This window comes from Lampetra fluviatilis, chromosome 53 (assembly GCF_964198595.1).
Source record: "Lampetra fluviatilis chromosome 53, kcLamFluv1.1, whole genome shotgun sequence".
NCBI classification, from domain to species: domain Eukaryota; kingdom Metazoa; phylum Chordata; class Hyperoartia; order Petromyzontiformes; family Petromyzontidae; genus Lampetra; species Lampetra fluviatilis.
This window is the reverse complement of record NC_136327.1, coordinates 3,662,763-3,675,309: the sequence shown is the minus strand read 5'-3', so window position 1 is coordinate 3,675,309 and position 12,547 is coordinate 3,662,763.

Genomic DNA, 12,547 nt, shown 5'->3' with positions numbered 1-12,547 from the left:
ATTTTTATTATTTTATTATCTTTTATTTTAATTATTTTATTATTTTCCTTCTACGTGACTTTACCGAAAGAACCAAGAAGATGAATCCCTGCAGTCACGAAAGCTTTAAATGGATAATGTTGGTCGTGAAAGCCTGCTACGCGTTGAACTGAATTCACAGAAGCAACAGGTTGACGTTCTGAAACGCTGCCTGTGTTACTCTGCGGTCTACGGTGTGAGATGTAGACTCACGTGGTGGAGTTTCACACACTTATTGACAGAACCATAAACTCGCAGAGAACCAGAGGTAAAACGTGGCAACGCAACCAAGTGGTTTCTTGAACAATCTGATCTTGAGTGTTATTTAAAAAAAAGAATCAACTTTGTTCAAGCCCATGCATGGCCTGAATACTGCTACAGAACTCTGGCGTGGATTTCTCCAAACCGGAGCATGGATTGTTATGTTTTTGGTAGACAACTCCAGGTCAGTGGATCGTATCCTTGCTTTGCGCATTGCTTTATGAACAATATGCGCCTATAAAGGGCTCATGAGAAGTGTCTTTCATCCCCATTAGAAGTTTCAGTAAACATGTTGTTGGTACGCGTTGTTCTGGAAGAAACCTCATAGACCAGTGGCTGTCACGACATGATCACCATCATCCCTCCAGGGTCAATAAAATGTAAATTATCTTCTAGATTTGAAGCTGCCCACTTCAGCAATTGTTTCTTGCTGTGGTTATCCCACCTGATGACGGACGCTTGTGTTGCGCCCGAAACGTCGTGATTTATTATTTTATTTCTATGATTATTTCTATTATTTGTATTGTTTATTTTTATTATTTATTTTTTACCTACGTGACTTTACCGAAAAAACCTAAGGGTATGAATCCTTGCAGTCACGAAAGCTTCACATCTAGATTTCTTTGATCTTCTCTGTGTGTTTAGTTTGGTGTCCTGCCCCCGCACCTCCGATGAGCATGGTTGGCTACGCACGATGCGAAAGAAGTTCAACATAGACACGAAAGACGTTCAACATACATACATACAACATTTACACTATGAGACATCTCCTTTACCAGTGGCAAAATATAGTAGTAGGTTTTTACCCTTTTAACTGGTACAACAACTGACACCTTTATACAAGGCATCATGTTTCAACTTCAAGGACAGTGCATATCATTATCATTATCAGAGTTGTTTCTTTTTGTTTGCATTTTGACTGCTTGTGTTGTGGTTATTGCAAACATGATGCCTTGTATAAAGGTGTCAGTTTTTGTACCAGTTGAAAGGGTAAACACCTACTACTATACATACAACGATTCATTGCCACTTTAATCGTCGGTTACTTCACGCATCATGTTCATGCAGTACTACCATCCTTATCAACTCATCTCATCACCCTTCTGGCTGTTCAAAGGGGTGCCACGGTGGCTAGGAGATGTTAACTGCCTCGCCTGGTATGCAGGAGGTCGTGGGTTCGATCCCGACCCTGAGGCCTGCTGCTGCTGTATACAGTATTTGGAGTTTGCGTGTCTCTCTCTCTTATCATCATCGTGGTGGCTAGGAGATGTTAACTGCCTCGCCTGGTATGCAGGAGGTCGTGGATTCGATCCCGACCCTTACGCCTGCTGCTGCTGTATATTTGCAGTTTGAATGTCTCTCTCTTTCTCTCTCCCTGTGGCCGCGTGAATGTTTCTCCTGGTATTTCCCTCCGGGTATTTCCCTCCGCACTTAGACGCACGCGTTTCGAATGTTTGGCTGCTATGCATTTTCCACGTGATAAGCCACTTCGTTGAGCTATCATTTGTGGCCAAGGGAGCTTCTAAAAATAAGTTTACAGCTTCAGTGGACTTTACCTGGTAAGATGAAAAATAGATATGGAGTTTTATTTATATATTTTAAAATAGATTTATTTACCTTTCCCATATTGTGTACTCCTATCGTGTGTTTGTATTGTTTGTTATTGTTAAGTTCTGACCTGCCCGTATTGAACATCTGTTAAAAAGAGATTTATAGCTCATCGGATTCCTCCTCCAGTGTAAATAAATGTTCCGATTCCGAGTGACGTCACGAGACCGTGAGTGATGCATGAGGCTTAAGGCCTTCATCCAGCAGTGGGTAGATCATGGCTAAAAACCACGTCACATGGTATGCTTTGACTACCTCCGCGATGTTGAACAGGCACGGATCTCTGCGTACGAGACCTCGCTAACCCTCTGCGCATGCAGTGCGTGTCATACATTCTGACTGCACGTAAAAATAAATGAAATATCCTGTTACAACAATAATACGTTTAGTCACTTGCCTATGGGTGTGTTTTTTGTTTTACGTCTGGCATATACGGCAATGTACTGCATACAATACAGTGGTGATTATTATTATTATGACCATACTTCACCACGCTGGTCAATACGGCATGAGGAAGCGGTCCAAGATCGGTTCAGATGCCACGCATCTCAATGGGTAGCACACCGCGCTATGAATCTACCCGGCTACCTAAGTTCGATTGCGGGCCACAGTTATTGGCACACAAAGTTCTTGCCACACAAATGAACGACAAAAAATTAACCCGTAAAAACAAAGTTTTTCACTATAAATCCTTTATATGCGTGGCGGCTAGAGTCCTCTCGTCCTCTGGCTTGAGATGGCTGCCACCTATGGGTCAGATGATTGCCTGCCACCATTAAGCAATTGGTAATTAAATATAAAAAAAAAAATCCTAAAAAGTGTAAAGTTATGGAAAAATAATTTCACGAAAATAAAGTGTCACGCACAACGAGTCTGTGTGCAAAATGTCAGCTCGATTGGATCACGGGAAGTGGGTTAAAAAACGACCGCAAGATTTGCAAGGTCGTAAGCGCGCAAGCAAGCAAGCAAGTGAACTTAATATGAAGGATTTAAAAAAACACTCGCTGATCTCGTCAAGGAGCATAAACCATCATCACGCGAACTCCGATCATCCTCGAAGCGGATTTTGGCCATCAAACAAAGACGGTCACGGCATCACCCGCTTTCGGATGCGCTGCTTCTTCGGCCGTCTGGAACGCTCTTCCTTCCAGCATTAGAAAGCCACTGGGAGCCGTGCACTTTTAAATCGTCATCTGGAATGAAAACTCATTTCTTGAGAACCGTTTTTTCCTTCCCTCGCACCTCCGATTAACCACGGTTTGCTACGTACGGCGCGAAAGAAGTTCAACATTCGTAACATACAACATACATGACAACATAAATAACATACAGTGGCGAGGGATATACTGGTAGGAACCTCCTGGTTACACCAGCCCACAGGGGATTATTGTGTCCGTCGTGCAGGGAGGGGCTGGGTGGGGAGGGGAGGGTGGGGAGGGACTGGGTGGGGAGGGTGGGGCTGGGTGAGGAGGGGACGGTGGGGAGGGGCTGGGTGGGGATTTTGGGGCTGGGTGGGGGGTGGGAGGGGTAGGGCTGGGTGGGGCTGGGTGGGGGGTGGGAGGGGTGGGGCTGGGTGGGGAGGGGCTGCTCACCCCGTGGTGCCCTTATAAAACTCAACGTTTAACCTACTCACGCCGGCTTGTGCCCGCACTCACAGTCGGCCATATCTGCGGAATACACCACGCCGCCGTTGACCCTGGCCATTGACCGAGCAACCCAACGTTCTTACCAGCTCCCTCCGCAGCAGGAATGTGTTCTGAACCAGTCCCGAGCCCCCCCCTTCAACCAACATTGCAATGATCAGCGCGGGGAAGTATGTCTAAACAATCTCCCGTGTGACTGACGGTGCATCGGGAGTCATTTATCCGTGCGGCGGATTGACCTCGGACTTGTACAATTAAATAACAGGCCTGTTGTTTGCATCGGTGTTTATATAATTCCCGTCGTAAGGCAGGATGTAATAATTTGAAGTGAACGTTCCACTGAAATCCAGCCAACAACAATGTTCCGGCATGCGAGCACCAATGACGTGCAGCGGTCGTGGGACTTTGGGAAGGGGTCGTGTATCGGGTAGCGCGCCGCGTAACGAATCAGGTCACCCGAGTTCGATTCCCGCTCACGGCCAACACCAGCGACGAATTATCTGAACCGGTCCTGGGTTTTCACCGAGTCCGACTCGGCCTCGAATGAGTACCGGGCGCGGTGTGTCAACATCGCCACTGGGGAGACAAAGGCGGTCGGGCGTGGTGCTGGCCACACACCCAACTCCTCATCGTGTGCCGTTCCAGCCTTCGTAGGTTCTCGCTAAACAGCACTTGCCCCCAAAAGTCTGCTGAGGCTATACGGGGGATTTTTGTCTAATAGCCTGGATTTCACGTTAAGAGTTTTACGCAGTGGTTAACAAACAGAAAACAAACTCATGGACCAGTGGTGAAGCGGTTCGCGCACTGCGCTACGGACATGAGGTCAATTCCCAGCCACGTCTATCAGCAGTGGAATAGTGAAATCTGATCCCGTACGGGCCCCAACCCCTAGCATCCCCACCCCTATCACCCCCACTGACCATGGTATAGAATGGCCAACCCCCCCCCCCCCACTATTCACACCACCTGGGGAGAGGCCTTCATCCAGCGGTGCATTTATACCGGGATGTGAATCACTATGATTTCACGTTTTTATGTGCATGGGGTGAATTATTTGAGCTGTCCCTGCTCAGCTATTGAACTTAGACTTCCGTGTTATTAATCTGTGAAAGATATCACCGCTTTTGACTGGCTGCTACTAGAATGTTGCTGATGCATTGTCAACGTTCATAAGTGGAACCTTAGCTGGTAAAATACAAATCTAGTTTTTTGTTAACAAAAAATTAACAATGTAAATGCGGCATCGCAGCGGTTATCAGCGCACGGCTAAAAGACAACGTCACTTGCTGGAGAGGTGTAAACCAGCCGGACCACATTCCTCTCCCCATCACCTGTTTTCATTATTTATTTCTCATTTTAACTGGAATACCTGCAGGGCGCTTGCAGAAAACTGCCCCGATGGCAGACGTTTAAACACATCGCGAGCTTTAAACAATAAGGACATATATATATACAACGCAGACAAAGACCCCCCCCCCCCCCGTGTGACCTTTAACAGACTTTTGGGGCAAGTGCTGTTAGCAGGCACCTATTCAAGGCCGGCACGGCATACGATAGGGTAGGGTAGTCAGCACCACGCCCGGCCGCCTTTGTCTCCCTCGTGGCAATGTTTTTTACGCATCACACCAGGTACTCATTTGAGGCTGAGCCGACCTAGGGGAGGAGCCCCAGGACCGGTTCATATAATCGTCACTGGTGTTGGCCGTGGGCGGGAATCGAACTCGGGTCGCCGAGTTCGTAGCGCAGCGCGCTAACCGCTCCACCACCGCTCCCCACACACACACACACAGCACTTTGTCAAGCAACCGTTGCACCGATCGTGTGGGTATGTTGACCATACTTCACCCACGCTGGTCAATGCACGTGGTGATCGCAGGCGTGGGGGGTTGGGCAGGTTCAGATGTCGCTCATTATTTACCGTGACTCACTGAGCCTGTGAACGCAAGTTGTTGTTAGCGAGCACCTATCCAGGCCGGCATGGTACAGGGAAGGTTGAAGGGACAAGCATCACGCCACCCCTCGGCTACGAAATGTTGATGTTGGTACCCTGCACAATTTTGATGAATTACGTATATCTTCTTGGTTCTTTCGGTAAAGTCACGTAGAAGGGAAAAAATAAAATAATAAAAATACAACATTATTAAATAATTCTCACGACGTTTCGGCCACAACGCAAGCAGCCGTCCTCAGGTGAAGAACAGGTCTGTCGGAAAGACAGTTCAGTTCATTCAGACTCTGTCTTCTCGACAGACCTGTTCTCCACCTGAGGACGGCTGCTTGCGTTGTGGCCGAAACGTCGTGAGAATTATTTTATTATGTTGTATTTTTATTACTTTATTATTTCCCTTCTACGTGACTTTACCGAAAGAACCAAGAAGATGATACCCTGCACAAGTTACTCATCTTATGCCGAGATAACTACGACTCTAGAACAAACTATGAACTACTTTTGCTTTACCAGGTTAGGCCCACTTGAGCTCTATAGCTATTTTACAGAAGCGATCTGGCCACACATGTCGATGGCCCAACAAAGCGACTTACCACGTGGACGTTTATAGCAGCCAAATACTCGACGGCGGTGGTGACGCAGGCCACCTGTGAACACCTTTGTCCGGGAATCGAACTGAGGTCACCAGACTCAGAGCGCAATGCGCTAACCACTGCGCCACCATCCCCACTCAACTGCAAGCCCCCCCCCCCTCCCTCCCTCCTAGTAATATCAATATTCTTACGAGATATCATCCACTCAGCCTATATGCAAACATACACACGAAGACAAATGTCCTCCGTGTGACCTTTGCCAGTTTGGGGTTAAGTGCTGTTAGGGGCCGGCAAAAAAAATACAAAGATCCCCCGTATAGCCTTAACGGACTGTTGGGACAAGTGCTGTTAGCGAGTAGCGCCTATGGATGTCGGAACGGCACGCGAGAGGGTGGTGTGTGACCAGCACCACGCGGGGATGTACGTGTGTGCCGTGTAGTGAACTTCTTTCGCACCGTACGTAGCCAACCGTACTACTCGCACACTTGAGCGTGAGTCGACCTAAGGCGGACCGCTTCAGATACTTCGCCGCTGTGATGTTGGCCTCTGAGCCGGGAATCGAACCCGTGTGGTTTTCGTAGCGGAATTCCCGTCGATTTGTTTCGAGGGCAATTGCTGCGTCACCCTGGTGCCCTCGTCTTGACGAGCTACATTTTGAACACGATTTGAGATTAAGAAAAAAAATGTATTTTTTGAACACAGCAGTTTGTATAATTGGGGGCGAGTCTGGGCACGTGCGGCACAGAGTGGGGTGGAGGTGCAGTGAGCGTCCCGCGTTTCGAACCCGGCGACCCGAGTTCAAGTCTCCCGCGCGCACGACCTAAAGCTTTCGTGACTGCAGGGATTCATCTTCTTGGTTCTTTCGGTAAAGTCACGTAGAAGGGAAATAATAAAATAAAAAAAAATTAAACATAATAAAATCATATTTTTTTTAAAACATAATGAAATATTATCTATAATATAATATTTTATTATGTTTTATTTGTATTATTTTATTAAACATAATAAAATAATATTATTTTATAAAACATAATAAAATATTATATTATATATAATATTTTATTATGTTTTATATTTATTATTTTATTATTTCCCTTCTACGTGACTTTACCGAAAGAACCAAGAGGAAGAAAAAAAGTGAGGACGATTATATCTGAACCGGTAGTGTGCCTCCACAAGGTCGACTCAGCCTCAATTTAGGTTTTTTTTTAAACCGAATTTGGGGGAAAAAAATATTCTTTTTTATTTTTATTTACCAAAGCCTAGCCTAGCGTTGCGCTACGATTCCTGTTCAAGGCCACCACCACCACCACCAGTGACGATTATATGAACCGGTCCTGGGCCTCCCCTAGGTCGACTCAGCCATAAATTATTACAGTACCTGGTGCGATGTGTAAATATCGCCACTGTGGAGACAAAGGCGGTCGGGCGTGGTGCTGGCCACCCACCCCCTCGTGCGCTGCGCCGGCCTTCATAAGTGTCACAGAACTCGCTGATAGCACCTGGCCCCCAACCGACTGTTTGTGGCCACACGGGGGATATTTGTCTAAACTTTGAACGGGAAAACAGATTGGCTAACACCCCGCCGGTCAATGAATAGAGAGGTGAGCGCCGCGTCGGGAACGAAAGCTCAACTTCAAGAGTTTGGGTTTACTTCAATATTTGCTGAGAGCCGCGTTTTTTTTGTTTGCACAATGGTGACACTATCTGGCTCTATTTATAGCCGGATCCTCTCGCTGTTTTCGTTCCGCTCGTCCGTGGCTCTTGAGTCGCGCAACGATGCATCGTCGATAAATCGAAGGTCAAATAACCGAGGAGGCAATAGCCGAGCACTGTAACCTCGACCTTGACGTATCTACGTGACCTGTCCCTCCACACCAAAACTACGAATCTCTACGAGGAGGCGAATGATCAATTCGCGTTGCGTGTATCGTACAGCCTCGCCTCGAGCTCGAACCCACATCGAACAGAAACTTTTGACTTTTAAACTACTTTTATTGCCGCCAGCAGCAACAGCACTGGAGGCGATTCCGATATGAAATACCCAAAGTCACCAGCAACACAAATAATCGCTACAAATCCACGCGCTGTGGCGCTAAATGCAGCGCGCACAACACGAAAGAAAAGTCACGTGGTGGTGGTGATGGTCAGTGAACACGAGGGTGCCGTCCACGCTGGTACAGAGAGGGGCTTGTCCGGCTCCCCAGCGTTCGAAGAAGACGCGCTGCACATCACCGGCATGTGTGTGGTACATGGCGTGCTCCAGCCGGAGCCGCGCCTTGAGCAGGCCCCTGAACACTGGAAGCAGCACAGAGCAGCCGTCAGTGTCACCTTCCAGCATATTTTTCCTCATATCGAACAGAGAGGGAGCGCTCCTTTGCCCATAAACATCTGGGCAGTCCACCAGCATTGGTCCGATCGAGCCTAGCCTTGCTGACGAGACACTGGATGTCAAAACCGGCCCGGAGTGATGTTGCTTGTTGTGCTGAACCAATTGATGCTGCTGAGACGATTGCACTTCCCAGACGGCCACGTGGTTGATGGGATGTGTCAAACGAGATTTGTTGAGGGCACGACATGTGGGAGGCGGTGTTCGTATCTTCCTGGCCATGCTGTGGCTCACGTTCTCATTCACCTCCTCCCCTTAAAGCCTCGCATTTTCTCTGTTTCGCCCATTCTCTCCCTCTGCAATATTTTGCTGTCTTTTCTTGGATTTTCTGTTTGCACTTAGTCACATATTCACTTAAAGATGTTTTTTGTTCATGTTTTTGTTTTTTTGTTTGTTGCGGTTGCACCCGATTCAAGAGCCGAATGGCTCACAGGGCTATACCTAATAAATGAACTTGAACTTGAACTCTCCCCTCTCCCCTCCACCCCCTCCCATCCCTCCCCCGTGTCAGCCCTTTCGTGAACCCCCCCCCACATTACCCCTCTGTCGCTGACGTCACCCATTCATTAGCCCTTGCAGCACTGCCCCTGTCAACTGCATCGTTCCATTCCGCGTGTCGCCGTTGTGTAAGCTGTCACGCGACTTTGGCGAAGGCGGTCTATATAAATATGAATTGGATTAAAGTCGATTCTTGCGCTAACAGCACGCGCCATCTATGATTTACGATGCATGCAAATGATGTGCAAATTACGGCGTGGAGCGGTGGCGCAATGGTTAGCGCACTCAGCCTCAAAAACCCAGAGGCCTGACGGAATTTCGAGAGGCCCTTCCCTAGGGTAACACGCCCCGGGCCCCGCGCTTTGGGGGGGGGGGAGGACCCCGCGCCTCGAAGTCGCAGTGTCAGGTGGAGTAATACCACGTTGTGGGGTTTGCGCCGGGCTCCACATCCACCCCCCCTATGAACTGCCCTGCCAACCAGATAAAAGTTGAAAGCGTTAATGCATTAGTTGTGTCCGCCATTGTTGTTGTTGGTCACCGTGTGTCCATGTGTGTGTTGTCCCTCTGTGTGCCCGTCAGGCTGTGTCCGTCTCGGTGTGTGGGTGAGTGCGTGTCGGACGTGGTGGTGCTGGCCACCCCACCCCCTCGCGTGCCGTGCCGGCCGTCATAGGTGCTGCTTGGCCCCATCAGTCTGTTACAGGCTATACGGGGGATCTTTGTCTTTGCCTGTCTGAATGCATTTAGTTCATGAGCCCAGAGGAGAAAACCTCGATTGTCGGTATCACCTGAAGTGGTAGAACTTCAGTGTGTGGCCTATGACAGGGAGTTACGTGATAAATACTGGGTATGAGTTCAGTATCAAGTAGAACAACCACGGTGGCGAGATGTTAACTACCTCGCCTGGTATACAGGAGGTCGTAGGTTCGATCATCAACCCTGACCGCCTGCTGTATATTTGTAGTTTGCGTTTCTCCCCCCGTGGTCGCGTGGATTTTTCTCCAGGTCCTCCGGTTTTTCCCCTCCACATTTATAAACGCGCGTTTATAATATTCGGCTGCAATAAATTCCCACGTGATAAGCCACTTCGTTGAGCTGTCATTTCTAATGGCCACGTGGCTTCTGAAAAAGAGCTATACGGCTCAGTGGGGCCTTGCCTGGTAAAAAAGAAAAATTAGTTTTAAAAATGTTCTTGTTCATGGACCATGTGAAGTATCTTGCCCAAGCACTGCTTACTTGTTTTACGTTTTGAATGATCTCATCTGCCTACTGGCGTTCTCTACAAAATGTCACAACTTTTTAGGGGGGAAAAAAACAACACAAATATGTTGGCAACCGTTTCGTAATCATCCACGCATATGCACGGGTTTTTTTCTCATCCTCGTGTAAAACAAAAAAAACCCACGCTGAAACTTCCCATAGAAGTCAAATAAAGTCCAGAAGATGTTATTCATTGACTGACCGATCACCTCACTTGGCCGTGCTGGCTTCTGGGACAAGTTTACGAGGCTTCTGTATCCCCCCCCAAAAAAAACACACCAACGGGGAGGGAGTGCATCCAGATTAGATCATTAGGGACCATCTGTTGCTGCTGCAGTTTAATAACAACGATAACATACAGACCTTTGTTCACGCAGCAGGGACCAGTGAAAGCATCCTTCATACACTTAAACTTTGTGCAGTTCATTTCCTGAACAGGGTACAAACCTCCCACCCTCCCAACGGTCATTGTAGTACAGGAACCACACCCCGACTACGTACGTATGTTGAACTTCTTTTGCACCGTACGTAGCCAACCATGTTAATCGGAGGTGCGGGGGAAGGACATCAAACTAAACACACAAAGCCGATCTAAATAAATTAGTTTTCAATCTAGAGGATTTCCAAGTGCATAGGTCCTGTGGCTTTCTAATACTGGAAAGGAAGAGCATTCGAGATAGTTGCAGAGATCGACTCAGTCCACCATCATCATCCCTCCAGAGTCAATAACAGTGATTTTTCTTTTTGGGAGGGACTGGTCCTGCCATAGAAATGCGGAGTTTCCATCACCGACTCAGCACCGCCAATAGAGAGAAGACACTTTGATACAACGAATTATGCGACTGACCTCCTGCGACCTAGGTTCGAATTATGACCACGTATGTTGAACTTCGCACCGTACGTGGCCAACCATGGCAATCGGAGGTGTGGTCCTCCTTTAGGTCGACGCAGCCTAATACGAATGAGTTTTCAATCGAGACGATTTCACGGTGCAATGCTCCGGTGGCTTCCTCATATCGGAAGGGAAGAACGTTCCAGACGGCCGCAGAAGCGCATCTGAAATCGCTCGCGCGATGCGGTGACCGCCGCCTTCGTTCGATGGCGAGCAGCCAAAAGCCGCCGCTGCTGCTGCTGCTGCGATGGTGAGCGGAGTTCGCCTGACGATGGTTTACGAGAACAGCGAGGTATTGTGGCGCATTTGTGGCGAGCAATTCGCGTGCGTAATGAGAGCGACTTTAGAATGTGTTCGTTCGGCAACTGACAGCCATTGCAGATCGGCGACCGCTGGGCCACTGGTGAGTCACGAAATTGGGTGGAATCATCTTCTTGGTTCTTTCGGTAAAGTCACGTAGAAGGGAAATGATAAAAAAATAATAAAAATAAAACATAATATTATTATTATAAAAATGAAACATACTATTATTATTTTATTATTTCCCTTCTACGTGGTGACTTTACCGAAAGAACCAAGAAGATGAATCCCTGCAGTCACGAAAGCTTTAAATCGAAATGGGTGGAATCAGTCCACGGGGCCTAGAGTGTCCCGGGTGATGCTGCTCATGCACGCGAATTGCACCGGTCCGCTCACAACAACAGCAGCAACAGCAGCAGGAGTCGTCACTGCTGACACACCTCCCAGTGCCACGGGATGCAGTCTCGTCAGTTGGTGCCTATTTTATCCACCGCAGAGGGATGATGATGAGGATGGTGGATTGCGGATGATGATGATCTGATGATGGTGATGGTGGTGCTGGTGGCTTATTGATAATCGTGATGATTTATTGTTGAGGATAATGATGGTTGTTTATTGATGATGATTGGATGGTCGTGATCATAATGAGGTGTATTGATTGCGACGCTATTGGCAACGATGATTCAAGTGAGGATGACGACAAGAAAGCCACACCAATGTCAACTCTGACCAGAACGTCAATAATGATATTTTCAGCTCAGTGAGTCTCACACAGCCAGATCTTGTGACCGGATTAACTCAACGAAATAGCATGCGCTGGAACGCACGTTTGCTCGGGTGAATTGTCTGTAACTTTTAAAACATTCTGAGCAAAAACAAGGAGGCAGTTTAGCGGACAACATTCATGGGAGACGTTGAAATGAGTTGGCAAAGGCAGTTGCCACATTTGCCACCTAGCCGAGTCAGATGTGCGTCGCGAAATGAAACTTTTTACGATGCTTTGGATTCAAGTAAGTACACTCGCCTCCTGGCAGACGAGCACACGTACACCACACAAAGCCCAAAGCTCCCCCTTATAGCCTCATAGCTGTCAACCCATACGGTTTACCCCGTATTCTTGCACAGGGATATTGAGTTTTG